At 39.4% G+C, this 13290-nt stretch overlaps 1 protein-coding gene across 6 annotated transcripts in view; it reads right to left on the bottom strand.

Moving 5' to 3' along the window:
• NAALADL2 (N-acetylated alpha-linked acidic dipeptidase like 2) overlaps positions 1 to 13290 on the bottom strand; it is a 400688-nt gene that overhangs the window by 355366 nt on the left and 32032 nt on the right. The window contains exon 1 of one of the 6 annotated variants that reach the window (XM_030954176.1): positions 6968 to 7128. The exons of the other annotated variants lie outside the window; for them this stretch is intronic. The gene's annotated coding sequence lies outside the window, so the exon portion shown is untranslated. Of the gene's footprint in view, positions 1 to 6967; positions 7129 to 13290 lie in introns of those variants that run through there. 6 annotated transcript variants of the gene reach the window in all.

Genomic DNA, 13290 nt, shown 5'->3' with positions numbered 1-13290 from the left:
CAGCAAACGAAGTAAAACTGCTGCAATTTCACAGAAGTTTCACATGCTTAAAACTGGATTAATGTCACTTGGGGGAAAAAAAATTCCACAAAGCAAATAATTCACACAGTAATATTTAGTATAACACCATTTCAGAGGCCTTTTCCTCCAAATGAAAGTGTGCCATTGCACAAAGAGCTTCACAGCTGGTTGGGCTGGAAGGGTCCTTAGAGCTCATGGAGTTCCAACACCCTGCCATGGGCAGGGATATCTCCCACCAGAGCAGGATTCCATGAGGACCAGGGTTTGAGAATGTGAGGCTGCTCCTCTCTGTCTACAGAAGGTCTCAATCCACTCCACATTCCCAGGTGGGTGGTCTTGAGCAGACCCTCTGTATAAATGAGAAATGAACCTGAATTACCTGTGAATAAAACACCCTCTTTTAAGATCCACAAATCTTTTACTGTAATTGATAACAGCAGCAGACACAGCTCAACAGTCTGATAGCTTTTGCTGTCACTCACTTCTTAATGCATACTTCATTTCATCCAACTTCTCCTTTTTTTAAATTTAAAGAAGTACAGGAGATTTTCATCTTACCCCTGGGTAACCAGGTCATTGTTTCTAACTGATTTGCAGAAGTAATTCTGAATGCAACCATAAGCATCAAGAATATTTCATTTAGGCAGAGTTGAACTGCCTGATACGAGATAAGCTTGATGAAGCAACAGACACAGATAAGAGCAATGTTATTTTGGTCAGTGGCATAAGGAAACTGTCAAGAGAATTAATCAACCCAGTGTATTTATTGTAAGGGATAACCATGCTTGAACTCTTGTTTTCACACAGCTGCATTTGTATTCATTCATTTATCCCTTGAAGCGAGTTGCAGGCTAAAATCCCAGGTCAGGAAGAGGCTGAGACACTCTGACTGACAGGGACAGGAGGACCACGAAACCTTCCTTGGGGACTCCAACCTGACACCAACAGAGCCTGCACACCAGCTCCGCACACATGGACATCAGCCAGAAAAATCACTTGCACAGCTCAGGTACATTGATCACTGCATGCTACACATTCCTAACTCCTCTCTTCAGACTGCCAGGAACACGGGACATCAGCAGAAATGCAGAATTTGATGACAGAAATCACTTTCCATGTGATTTCCAAGGCCCTGATTATTCAAACCATGGTTTTTATTTTCAAACACTGAACGATTCAGTTTGCTCCATTCAGCAGGGCAGAAACACACTTCCCCTCCAGTCCAAGGACACCTCCACCCATGAGGATCCCTCAGAGGTCCTTTCTCAGCAGAGGAAACCTCTCTGCTCAGCTCTGCTCCACATTTTCTCAGGAGTGACAAACACAAAACTGCATTATTGGTAACCATCGAGTTTCCAGTGACAGCCACATAAGCCCAGTATATTCAGGGACAAAAAGCAGCTGCAAAAACACTGACCTGCTACAGGAAGGGCAAAATGATTTGTTCCCGTAACAGAATTAAGTTCCATCCTACTTCCCAGCACCTTTAAGTAATGCAGGGCACATTTTTTTCCCCTCCCTGTAAGAATGATCGATGTGTAATGTGGCCAGAAATGTTTTCTGCTGTTCTAACTGCATTTTCTTTCTTACCTCACACAACACTTTGTCCGGAAGGGATGGATAAATATTTGACATGGCATCATTCCCAATGTTCCCCCACAACCTAAAACTTTTTAAAAGATTAAATGTTTTGTTTTCCTGTCTAATAATTAATGGAAAAGAGGGTTTTTTTTCCTGCTTCTGTATTCACTGTAATTACAAAACAAATTACGTAATTCCACACACATAAAAATCCTCTGATGTTATTTTACTGGTTCTCCCAGTGAGGATTTGACTAAGAACAGGATCACAGCTAATGAAGTCAGCACTAAAACCCTCATATAATCTTTCTGAATACCCACAAACTTCCATATGGAGTAAAAATAAATCATTTTTATGATTGCTTTCTGACACAATTAGGAGGAATATAAAAGAAGACACAGACTAAAAAATAACATGAGTATTATGAAAATATGTCAAGTGGATGATGTGACACTAGGATGGGGAGAAGCCAGTATGAGATGAAAGCAGTGTAAAAACATACCTTTGCTTTTATTAGTGACAAAGTTTGTACAGTGTACTTAAAACTAGTTACAAAACTATGTGGTACTGAAATAAAGGTTTTAAATGTGCTGTGCCTGCAATCTGTCACAGGCTAAACTTAAGACCAAAGATTTGCAGCTTTTTTCTCTTTGCCGGCCCATTAGTAACACACCAAAGAATAAAAATGTCTAAGCGAAAAAAAAAGCTTTTTTTAAAGAGTAATAGCTCTACTGTAGTTCAGTATAATGCATTTCCATGCTTTCAGTCAGAGAATCACAGAATGGTTTGGGTTGGAAGGGACCCTAAAGCTCATCTGCCATGGCAGGGACACCTTCCACTGGACCAGGCAGTTCAGAGCTCCATCCAAGCACTTTCAACCTTTAGAAGGAAACAGGAGCAATAGGAACAGCTCAGAGTTGTGAGCATGGTGAGGATGAGACCCTGGTGAGACAGTGAAAGAGCATTCAGTCACCTTGCAAGCTGGTAAATTTAGTTAATTACAGAATCATAGAATATCCTGAGTTGGAAGGGACCCTCAAGGATCACTGAGTCCAACTCCTGGCCCTGCACAGACACCCCAGGAATCTCACCCTGGGCCTGAGAGCTTTGTCCCAACACTCCTTGAACTCTGTCAGGCTTGGGGCTGTGACCACTTCCCTGGTGAGCCTGTCCCAGTGTCCAGCCACCCTCTGGGTGAAAAACCTTTTCGTAATATCCACCCTAAACCTTCCCTGACTCGGTTCCATGCCATTCCTGAGGTCCTGTCACCAACCACCAGGGCAAAGGGATCAGTGTCTGCCCCTCCTCTTCCCCTTGTGAGGAAGCTCCAGACCCTGATGAGGTCTGACCTCAGTGTCCAGGATGAACAGACCAAGTGACCTCAGCCACTCCTGGTATCCTCCTCCAGACCCTGCACCACCTTCACAGCCCCCTTTGGACGCTCCGGTAACTCTGCCTCTCTTGTTTTGTGGTCCCCAAAATCACACAGAGGACTCAGAATGAGCTCCAGTTTCACAGTGCTCAATTCTCCTGCTGGAGAGCCTAAGGTAGCAAAGCTCTGGGTGTCCCCAGCCCCAACTTTCCTTTCCTCCTTCCCTACACAGAGCTCCTGTCACCTCTGGATAGGGGAATGCTCAAAATCAGTAGTTAACATCAGATGTTTATCATTTTTACTCACTGCTATTACTCCTGTTAGTCATCTGAGGACTACATTAGAAATTTCTTTCCTGAAATGGTTTTAGGCTTTGCCCTGGAATTAACTGTCTCTATAAAAAGGAAGCATTAAAAAGCCATTTAACAGCTGGATACAACATCTGCCTTTCCTAGGTCATTAGTACTTAAGAACAGTTAATTTATGAAACTACAAGGTTACAGAGACTGACAAAAGAATCACACTTCTCTCTAATTTAAACCTTGTCTGTCAAGTGTTCCAGTTAAACCGCCTGTCTTTTTTTTTCCTCTTTTTTTAAATGCAAGGCATGCCAAAAGGAAAGAGCCATCAACTGCTCAGTATTTCAGGAGCTTTGTCACAGTAAGAGGCCATTTTTCTTTGGACTCCAAATTATGGAGTGATGTGATTTTATTTAGTATTTTCAGTTTGCAAGGTTTAAAAAATGAACCTGGAAGGTTAAAAAATAAATAAGAGGAGCACAAAAAAAACCCTATCTCACGCAATATACACAGGACCTCCTTCTTAAACAGCAAAATTTAAGGCAATCTCAAGATTCTTTGGGATATGGTAGGTTTTTTCTGAGGATGTATGTGAGGCAGGCAGCACTTAGTCCCATGCACGGGTTGCCTTGCTTTGAACACCTGGACTCTGATCACATAGTGGCCTTTGTGACCAAAAATCATAAACCACTTGACAATTCAGCAATGGTTTAAGAATATGAACTAATTTATACTCATTAACAGACTTTTAATACTTAGTATCGATTTTCATATGAAAATTATCACCAAAACCCATGAGGCTGTATAAAAAGGTGATGTGACTCTTGCTTTCAAAAATAAAAATGAGTGTAATTCTATGAAGAATAAAAACCTGAGCCTGAAAAGTGCAATTTAATATTATAGCCAAAAAAATAATTATTTTGAAAGTCATATTGTACGCTCAATAGGGAAGCATTGGTTCCAATTTATAACAAAAATTTATTCTGTTATCAAGATCAGAATATTATATTACTGTTGAAACTCCTTCCCTGCCAAAAGTAAGAAATTCAGGTCTTTTCATTTCATGGTCTGAAATCCAAGTTTAAAAGTGGTTTGTACTTTCCCCCCTTAATCCAAGTTCTAATTACACTGATGTAGTACCTTTTACAGGTACTTCCATTATCAGGGCTTGTTAAGAAAATATTCTTTCAAGAAGGATATTGGCATGCAGCTATCTCAGCATGAACAAAAACAAGTTTTACAAAATCTGGCATCAGAAGTTACTTCTGCAGAGAGAGAAGGAGATCAAAACCTCGTTTGCACACCCACATACATAGTTTTGAAGAAGGAATGAAAGAAGAAGGGCATGAAGCATGTAATAGATAATTGGCTACAAATTAATGCTCAGGGGGATGCAGGGACCCACACAGAGCCCTCTTTGTTCCCTCCCCATGCCAAGAGTGTCCCCAGCTCAATGGCCATGGGTGGGGGAGTTTCCTCCTGCTCAGATTTCAGTGCAGAACCGGGATCTGCATTGATGCCTTGTGCAGGCTGACTCAGAACCGAGACTAGATGGAGCTAAAGAATAAAGCAGGGATTTATTAGGAGGCTTCAATAGATCCATCTTGGGCAGCACAAGAGCACAGCCAGGGCTACACCTAATATGAACCAAAATGGTCACAAAAATGGACGACTGCTCACAGGGTCTTACACTTCTGTAAGTTCTGCTCCATTTGCATATTGGAGTTAATTGTCCAATTCCAGCTTCAGGTTATGAAGTCCCATCCTTCTTGTTTTCCTCTCTTCAGCCCACGTTGTTTGTGCTCTTGGGCCTGAGATTTGGATCAGTTGTCCTTGGTGCCCAGCTAGAGAAGGAATTGTTTTGTCTCCCTGCTCTGTGCACAGAGCTCACCATCCCCAAATATGAAGCCTAGACCCACACACTAAAGCAGCACAGAATCTCAAAAATACAAAAGCTAAAATCTGAGGTATCATCTGCTATGAATTATGGCTCTAACTCACACCTGGACTTACCCTCACCCAGAGCAAAGCCTTTGCTGGCCCAGGCAGTAGCACCAGTGTCACCCCAGCACTGCCAGAGCAGCCCCTGGGTGGCACACGGGTGTAGCTGGAACCTCTCTCATGTCTGTGTAACACCGGTCATGTCAGGCAGCAGCTACACTCCAGATAAATCCAGTCTGGGAGTGCAGAATACATCCTGCAAACAAAGCACAGCATGCCCCCAAACACAGGGCGTCCGGATTGCACACCTGGGCTGCAACAAAACTCAGCCCAGAACTTCAGCCAAGAAGTTCTGCTTCCCTTTCTCTACCCTCTAACAGGCTCTGAGGAACCAGGCTTAGCTTCAGTGTCAGTCCTTCTCCTGAACCAGCTGCAACTCATCATGTGATAATCCCATCCTCAATTGCTAAATCCCTCCTTTTCAGTGCACATTTCCTGGTGTTAAGCCAGTTATTCGCCTGTGCCTCCCCATTCTTTCAGACTTTCCCAAGACTTGCTCTTTTAATATCCACTATGTGGTTTTTCCACACATAAATTGTTTCCATCACTCCCAACATTTTAAACAGACAGACACATACACATGGCCTGAGATGCATGTTCTAACACACATATTACACTGTAAGTCTGCCAAGTTCCATTTTTCAACCTCTGAAGCATAGGGGGAGAAAGTGTTAAATCAGGGGTTAAAAAGTTGTATATTCCCCTATGGTGAGAAATTCCATACCAAAATTTAGCACAGGGTGCACAAAGCTTTATAGTTACTTTAACAAAGCTGTGAAAAAAACCCCTGTTTTCCTGGTGAAAATTGTGAAACACTGTCTTCACATCCTCAAGGCTGACTTGTGTGAACCACAGCTTACAGAGTATCAAAAACTATTCTAAATTATTTCCTACATTAATATACATAATATCACTATAAGCTACTTAATTATGTAAGAATGAATGCAGCAAAACCAGATAGATTTATAAAGAACTCAGAATTTCCATTAGAACTCCAACATTCCTTTCACCTGTGTTCCTGCTTTTCTGCTAACATGCACCATGCTTTAATTCCAAATTCTTGCAATGCCCAAGTAGAATAGCCCAGACATGATGCAGTGATTTAAGTCATTTGTGCAACTCAAACATTTCAAGTTGAATTTTTGAAGTTTCCAAATCGTTATTTCTGTTTTTGTAATTTACACTGGATGGGGAAATGGTTTTAATTGCTATCAGTTCCTTGTCTGATATGGAAGATAATGAAGTGCCTAGAAATGTTATTATTTTGCAATATTTCTTCAAATTGAAAGAGAGTAGATCTAGATTAGACATTAGGAAAAAATTCTTTTCTGTGAGGGTGGGGAGGCCCTGGCACAGGGTGCCCAGAGAAGCTGCTCCATCCCCAGAAGTGTCCAAGGCCAGCTTTGAAAGGGCTTGAAACAACCAGGGATGGTGGAAGGTGTACTAATTTGTGGCATCACAAAATTAATATCATGAATTTGCAGAATTAAGGCCCAGGGAGCAGAAGGAGATAAAATTAGAAATGAATATGAGAAAATTAGAATGACTATGAGATGACAGTCCATACAGTAAAGGCAGATGCTTTCTAATTCACAGCTGAAAGAGCTTTACAAGTGAGCAGCTAACCTACTTAATGGGTGCTCAAAGGACCTAAAAAAGCCAGCACAGACAGCATTAAATTTCATTAACTCACATTTTCAAAAAAGTTCTGTCACTATACAGGCAGCAAATCGAGTTTTGAATGCAGTTAATCAGCCATACAGTGAGAACTGAGAGGGACAGCCACAAAAAATAAATGCAAGCATTTCAAAAGCATTTCTTTATATTGCTGGTTTGGAAAAGGACCTCTGCTTAAATTCTGTTCACTGATAAGTGAACTCCTCCCTACCCAACCAGTTAACAATATTGTATCAGACTTCCTAAGGAGGTATTATTAACTCGGTATCAGAGACCAAGAAAGAAGATTACAACATCCTAATTACACAGATATGCATAACATCAAAGGGGCCACAATAATCACATAATTCAACAGAAAACTAAGAAGGTTAAACCACTAACACTTTAATCCAAACCAAAGCAACAAAATCAGCATGAAGTTACAAATTACAAAACATCTAAATGTAAACACCGACCACAGATTTTTGTCTGGTGAAAAAAAAAAAGTCCAAGGGCTGCATTGTCCCACCCTACAGATCCTGTCACTGACTCTGCTCAGCCCAGCACAGAAAGGAACAGAGCTCAGGGGAACTTTCCTCAGCACTTGCCTGCAAGGGCTCCCAGCAAACAGCACCAGGAAAGATATGAGTCTGTAATCACTCCTCTGTGTCCCACATCCCGTCCCAAATCTCACAAATTCATAATTACTACAGCATCAGGAGACAAGAGTAAGAAGGAATGGGTTACCTGTAAAATGAAAAAGCAGTAACTAAAGCAAGTAATTTCTTCCACTTTTCAATATCCTAGTGATTTCTGAGCTTTAATCAGCCATTTCCTTGCCTAAAATCTGCCATCCACCAAAAGACACACTTTAGAAAGGAATTTTTAATACCCTGTGGGACTAAAGTGATACATTTTAGCCCATTTCTTCTTAATAAATGTAATGATTTTAATCAAATTTGTTCAGAGGACAGAAGATTAGTTAAAGAAGAGAAGTAACTGGAACATTAAATTAAGGTATCATTGGGAATTAAAAATTTAATTTTCTGTTATTATCAGTGGTATATTATGAATAAAGAACATAGAATATGCAATTAATATGCAACACAATATGAACAGCATTTGAGAAAAATGAATTAGATATGTAGGACAAAAAAGGATGAATTCTTAAACCAAATTCAATTTGCTTTACTCTGTTCAATCATCCTATGGGTCCCTGTTTAAATATTTCCAGGTATGGGAAGAGTCACCACTAAATTCTGATGTGTTTAAGGGGATTAGGGTTCACGACAGGTAACCCAGTATATTTCCTGCGCAAATCAAGGCATTACTTCTGTAAGCTTGTTTTTGAGCAGATAGCTGCTTCCCACATGGAGCTCCATGGAAAGGAACTGGACAAAGACCAGTTTTTAAGCCAAACAGCAGAACTATGATATTAATTAAAAAGTTAAAATATTCTCAAAACATAATCTAAACTCCCAGGTTATCTAAGGTTAGACTGTGTTATTCAGGGTTACTAACCAAGCACAAAATTACATTTTCTTAGGTCACTGCATGTTCTGGGTATGAGTATTTTTGAGGGAGAAGAGAAGCAGCCAAGTCCTCTCAGACAAGCAGTACCTTTCTCCTGCATCAACAAAGGGAAATAGGGAAAACATCCAGGAAGTAAGAAAAATACTCCCCATGTTAAAGAATATCCATTCGATTTAAAGGCATTTGCATTTATACTTACATGAAATTATTTCTTCCTGATCAAGGCAACCGGGACACTGACAATTTTCTTGATTTTAGCATTTTTGTGTAACTCTAATATTCCTAAGGATCTAATGAAGGTTTCCTTAGCTAAGGCTGATTACCACATAGGTTCTGAATTCACATGTATTTGAAACTCTTTAGAAAATAAGTAGCCAATATAAAGAAAGGTTCCTTTTAGTGCCACTTGACTCCACTCAGGTGCAACAATGCATAAAACAAACCAAGTGCAGGTGTGCACACAGGCTTTGTGGTGTGTGTTTGGGAGCCTGTTTTCAGATTCCTTCCTTTTCCTATCCCATCAATTTTCCTCTTCCCCAGGCAACCAGATTATTTAAGCACACTGGAGCTCAAGCAAAAACTGTATACATGGAGTCCTGTTGTGTATATTAAATATGGATGGAAGGACACAGACATCCTTCAGTTCTGCAAGTCTCATAGAACTGCAACAGCCAACTTTATGTATGGGTTAAACTTTAAAAAGGTTGGGATTTTTTGTTCAGCAAGATAAACCAATGTTACTTTATGCTTCCATTAACCCAGCAATTTTTTCATCAGTTTTTCTAAAACATTCTAATTGCATAAATTGACAATTATCTGCTCACTCCATGTTATCTATTGGCACTTCATTTCTAACAAGCCCTGTTTTGTGCTTTTTCAAATACATCCCTCTTCCTTTTTGACAACCAGCATTTTAGAGGGCAACTGTGATCACCCAGACTGACCTTCTACATTGCACAGGCCAAAGAATTTAACTCAGCAATTTCTTCATTGAGCCCACAATGCATCTGGCTGAGCTAGATCACATCTCTCACAGCGATATACAACCTTCATTTCAATATTCAAACCAACAGCAAATTATAAATTAGTTAATTACTGGTTTGGATCTGTCTATAGCTGTGACCTTCAGACTCACAAAACTAGTGAACGCATTTATTCCATACACTTAGTACATAGGTTAAATTTCCAGCTTATCCCCAAATTTCAAGCATTTGGTAAATCCTCTCAATTTCAAAAGACAATTATTACTTGATATCAGTTCTGAGGCAAAAATCTGGCCCCAAATTTTCTTCCATGCCAAAGGAAACTTGGAGAAACACAGCTGTCAAAGAAGTTCTGGAAACTGGCTAAATTATCCAAAAAGAAATAATGTGCAGCAAAAGCAACAAGTGCTAAATACTACTCAATGCCAAATATATACTGAGAGATTATCCTTAGGAGTTCTGCTGCAGTTCAGAGATCAATAATTTTGTACTTAAGCTTGTCAAGTCATAACATTGCATCTCATCCATCAGTTTTGAGCAATAACAGAGAAGATGCAATTTCAAGAATTTGGTCAAGAGTTTTCATGGGGGGGGGTGTGAAGTACTTTCTTCAGAGATCAGCTACAATACATACTGTAATACTTTTTCTTAAAAAAGGGGGAAAAAACCTGATAGATTTGAAAAATTTCAAGTGTGGGGACTGGGGTTTGTGTGAAGTTACAAAATCAGTTGCATGTTCAGAAATCAAAGTACAGACCCTGTACTTATGTCACACAAGCACACAAAGGTGCTTAAACACCAACCAGGTGACACTGCCCTCGTATAGTCAGAATTACTTACAGGGTTATATTCATTAACGTCCAGCACAGCAGCTTTGGACAATTCCCTGTTTCACAGCTCTCAGGGAGAGCCACATCACTCTGTAAATTCTCATCTTCTTCCTCATGGTCAGGGATGATTTAACCAAGCATGAGAGCAAGAGGCCAAGACAATACTTAAATCATATTACCAGAAGTTTTTCTTGGATCAGAAAACCTAAGTTAACATTCAAAGGAAGTCCTTAACAAAAGAATTGACCTGAAAATATGTCCTTTATTTTGCTGCTCTTAGCCTGATGTCTTCTGCCAAAAAAATAAAAAAGATTCCTCTTTTTCATTACGTTATTGACATCAACATGTTTCTATATGCTATTCTCTGCATGAATTCTTGGGTTAAGTCATACTTTACTCCTCCTCAGAAAAGATAAATAGTCCTGTTTTTTTTTATACACTGCAGAGACATTTTATTGAGGAAATTAGATGGCTCTGAAAACTTCAAAAGCAAATTTCAAGCCATAAAGCTTTTATTATTTTAAAGTATTTAGCTGTAATTTGCCTTTACCTTATCCCTTACTTCATTACTGCAATTATTTTAGATTATCAAGTTTAAGAGAAAAAAAAACAGTACAGTAAAACTTAAAGCAAAAGGCAGCAAAATATTTTCAATGATTTCAGGTCTGCTTTTGAAATTTGTATGCACATATAATTTGATAACCTAAGAGCAAAGAGGAAAACTGTAGATTAAGAATATTTTTCTAGGTGAAGCACATTTCAAGGAAAAATAGGTATCTTTTGAGATATTTATTCACTTCTTAACTTTTTTAATTCTTTACTCCTGTAGAGAGCTATAAAGAAGCATGGTGTGTTTAACTGATTAGACAAAGATATCTGCTTACTCAGCCTAAACAGAGTTTCAAACTTTTGCTAAATCCAGCTCTTAGAACTCAAGGCCTGTCAAATAAAAAATACTGAATATATTATGGTTTGAGAATAAGCCCATACACGGACAGTATTTATTTTAAACTACTGAAAAGACTATTAATTGGTGTTGCATTTGCAGTACAGGCGTGCTGCTGGAATGCAAACAAGCACAGATTATGCAGAATGAAGGACAGGCAGTGATTTTGAAATGATAATTAGAAACACGAGGGATATGAGAGTGTAGTGGGAAAAAGTGAATGTGCTGATTGTGAGAAAAGGAGAAACCTCCCAGAGCAAAGCATCCAGAATAACACTCCCAGTAAAGCCAGAGAGATGCAGTTGGCAAAATCAAGTGTGCACCTCTCCAGAAAGCCCTGGGTTGGGCACTGCCCATCAGGACACCTCTCTGCAGCACAGGCTCACCAAGTCCATCACAAACCAGCAGCATCTCCCACAGAAATCTCCCAAAGTTCTGTTATGGGAAAGCAACACCAAATAAAGCAACAGCTTCATTCAAATAAACTGAGCAACTCCCATTACGTTAGAGCCCTAAGTTAATTAACACTCAGAGCAGCAATATCGGCACATTGGCTATGTGGACTTTTGTGGAAGATGAAAACCAACACCTAAATGTGAATGTTTAGGATGCAAGAGATACTATTTAGTAACAGTTTGCTTCTACAGTTCACCTCTATTGAACTTCAAAGCCACAAGAGCTTTGACATAAAATTTCGATTTTTCTCATATCTTCCATGTTCCTTCTATTGAGATGCAGATCTGTTCTTGAAAGTTACAGTTCCCATAGTTGTCCAATATCTCAGACACCAATAACCTGATTCCAGATTTTCAAGTGTGTGTGAAAGGAAACAATGGAGACTGTAACTCAATGGGATTTCTCAAAAAAATCTATGTCAGTCTTGGAAAGCATTGATTTGCTCAAATTTAAGCACGCTCTTCTCTATGAACCCAGTACCAAACTCCTCCTCAAAACAACAGACAAAAGAACTGCTACTTCTCAATTGGAATTTCAGAAGTAAAAAGCTCTGCAAAACCATTACTGATGATTCTGTATGGAAGGCATTCACAAATTCTGAGAAAAGATTATAATAAAACAAATACTGCATGGATTAACAAGCATTCCAGATTATCAAAAAAAAGAAAAAACCCAAACATTTGAAACACTCAAGAATTACTTACTTTGCTGCAAATCCTAAAGCACCACTGTTATGACTCCATCAGGTACATTCATGTGGGCAAGGACAGAAAATCTCACACCACAAGTGGCTTCAATGGCTCAGTAAACCTCAACTTGCCATTAAATGAAGACCAAGAACTTAGTATCATTTAACTGCTGTTTTAGCTCAGTGGTAATTTTGAACTTAGCATGTCAAACTCCAACACAGGCAGCCCAGAGAAGGTTCACAGGGCCCTTCCCACAACAGGTAAAAAGCCCTGATTTCCATTCCACAGCATTTACAGCATAAATTGATCTCCACACCACAAGGCATTGAAGACGATGCATCAAGGACAAATGTAAACTAAGCAACTTTAGAGTGTTTTATGTTGCTACCTATTTTTCAGGTTAATACGAGATCTTTACACTGGTACATTACTGTGTCTGAGGCCACTGGAGTTATACTGCAGTTTCTTTAGCAGATTGCATTATATTTCTTCACAGTTCCTATCTACTTTCAAATTTAAGCAAACCCCAGGGAACGCAGCCGTTCCGTATTTTTGTTGATAGCTTTGCTGCTCTACCCCCATCTCTCTCAAGAGAGCTTGTTAGGTGTAATACCTCTAAGAAAAAGGTTTAAGCAACATTTTGTTCCCAATCCTTAGAAAAGGAAAAATAATTTTAATTATGCTCTCATTTCCATGCCAGGCCATCTTCTTTACTATGACATCCAACTACATTCTGCACTGCAACAAATTTTGAGAAACAAATGAAAAAACATCCCCACCTCCTGAAGCTAGGAAGGCAGTTTTATTTATCCAGCAGTAGGTATCTGAAATGCCTATCATAAAAATACTATAAAAACAGTTGAACAGGTATTTCTTGGAGCAAAGAAAGGGGAGAGAAAAGTCTGCAGTATAGCTTGAAGACA

This window comes from Camarhynchus parvulus, chromosome 9 (assembly GCF_901933205.1).
Source record: "Camarhynchus parvulus chromosome 9, STF_HiC, whole genome shotgun sequence".
In the NCBI taxonomy this organism is placed as follows: Eukaryota; Metazoa; Chordata; class Aves; order Passeriformes; family Thraupidae; genus Camarhynchus; species Camarhynchus parvulus.
This window is presented reverse-complemented; position numbering and strand designations above follow the sequence as displayed.